Raw genomic sequence first — 2,086 nt, forward strand, 5'->3', positions numbered from 1 at the left:
TTCACGGCCCTAATGTTTTCCACATTGACTATATGAATGATGAAGTAAAGTCAATCGTGTATTTCCTTTCTGACTGAGCAGAAAACAAAATTTTGAAAAGTGTTTGGACTACTGACTTTTGATTTCTTCTAAGGCAAGTGTATAGGTAATTGTTATTCCCTGATTAGGAGAAAAATGGTGGAAGAGGGCAGGGTTAAGAATGAAGATTTCAAGAGCGTGAGAGTTAGATGACCAACCAGAGTTCCTAAGGTTCGGTGCCTGTAACTGTCGCCGCCGCTTAAGCCTGCCAAAGCAGTGGTACGGCTGCTGCCCTCGTATTTGCTACCTCTAGAAACAGTCTTGCCAGTAGTGGTGGCAGCGGGACTCAATTACCCCCTTTTCTCACTCTCTGCAGACCCTCCAGATGGCGTCTTCTGTGGGCAACGTGGCCGACAGCACAGAACCAACGAAACGTATGCTTTCCTTCCAAGGGTTAGCTGAGTTGGCACATCGAGAATATCAGGCAGGAGATTTTGAGGCAACTGAGAGACACTGCATGCAGCTGTGGAGACAAGAGCCAGACAATACTGGAGTACTTTTATTGCTTTCATCTCTACACTTCCAGTGTCGGAGGCTGGACAGATCTGCCCACTTTAGTACTCTGGCAATTAAACAGAACCCTCTTCTGGCAGAAGCCTATTCGAATTTGGGGAATGTGTACAAGGAAAGAGGGCAGTTGCAGGAAGCAATTGAGCATTACCGGCATGCATTGCATCTCAAGCCAGATTTCATCGATGGTTATATTAACCTGGCAGCGGCTTTGGTAGCAGCAGGCGACATGGAAGGGGCAGTACAAGCTTACGTCTCTGCTCTTCAGTGCAATCCTGATTTGTACTGTGTTCGCAGTGACCTGGGGAACCTGCTGAAAGCCCTGGGTCGCTTGGAAGGAGCCAAGGCATGTTATTTGAAAGCAATGGAGACGCAACCGAACTTTGCAGTAGCTTGGAGTAATCGTGGCTGTGTTTTCAATGCACAAGGGGAGATTTGGCTTGCAATTCATCACTTTGAAAAGGCTGTCACCCTTGACCCCAATTTTCTGGATGCTTATATCAATTTAGGAAACGTCTTGGAAGAGGCACGGATTTTTGACAGAGCTGTGGCAGCTTACCTTTGTGCCCTAAGCTTGAGCCCAAATCATGCAGTGGTGCATGCCAACCTGGCTTGTGTATACTATGAGCAAGGCCTGATAGATCTGGCAATGGACACCTACAGGCGAGCTATTGAATTGCAACCACATTTCCCTGATGCTTACTGCAACCTAGCCAACGCTCTGGAAGAGAAGGGCAGTGTTGCCGAAGCAGAAGATTGTTATAATACAGCTCTGCGGCTGTGTCCCACCCATGCAGACTCTCTGAATAACCTAGCCAATATCAAAGGAGACCAGGGGAACATTGAAGAGGCAGTTCGCTTGTATTGTAAAGCATTAGAAGTCTTCCCAGAGTTTGCTGTTGCCCATTCAAATTTAGCAAGTGTATTGCAGCAGCAGGGAAAACTGCAGGAAGCTCTGATGCATTATAAGGAGGCTGTTCGAATCAGTCCTACCTTTGCTGATGCCTACTGTAACATGGGAAACACTCTAAAGGAGATGCAGGATGTTCAGGGAGCCTTGCAGTGTTATACTCGTGCCATTCAGATTAACCCTGCCCTTGCGGATGCCCACAGCAATCTGGCTTCCATTCACAAGTATTCAGGGAATATTCCAGAAGCAATTGCTTCTTATCGCACTGCTCTGAAGCTTGAACCTGATTTTCCTGATGCTTATTGTGATTTGGCTCATTGCCTGCAGATTGTCTGTGATTGGACAGACTATGATGAGCGAATGAAGAAGTTGGTCAGCATTGTGGCTGACCAGCTGGAGAAGAATAGGTTGCCTTCTGTGCAGCCTCATCATAGTATGCTCTATCCTCTTTCTCATGGCTTCAGGAAGGCTATTGCTGAGAGCCATGGGAACCTCTGCTTGGATGAGATCAATGTCCTTCATAAACCACCGTATGAACATCCAAAAGACTTGAAGCTCAGTGATGGTCGACTGCGTGTAGGATACGTG

The 2,086-nt window shown here is 47.0% G+C and overlaps 1 pseudogene; it reads left to right on the top strand.

Moving 5' to 3' along the window:
- The first annotated feature begins 403 nt into the window (after positions 1-403).
- LOC113617226 (UDP-N-acetylglucosamine--peptide N-acetylglucosaminyltransferase 110 kDa subunit pseudogene) lies at positions 404-2,080 on the top strand (annotated as a pseudogene).
- Positions 2,081-2,086: the final 6 nt, after the last annotated feature.

Source organism: Aethalodelphis obliquidens, unplaced genomic scaffold (genome assembly GCF_003676395.1).
Source record: "Aethalodelphis obliquidens isolate GAN/ISIS:26980383/991018 unplaced genomic scaffold, ASM367639v1 scaffold3269, whole genome shotgun sequence".
NCBI lineage: Eukaryota > Metazoa > Chordata > Mammalia > Artiodactyla > Delphinidae > Aethalodelphis > Aethalodelphis obliquidens.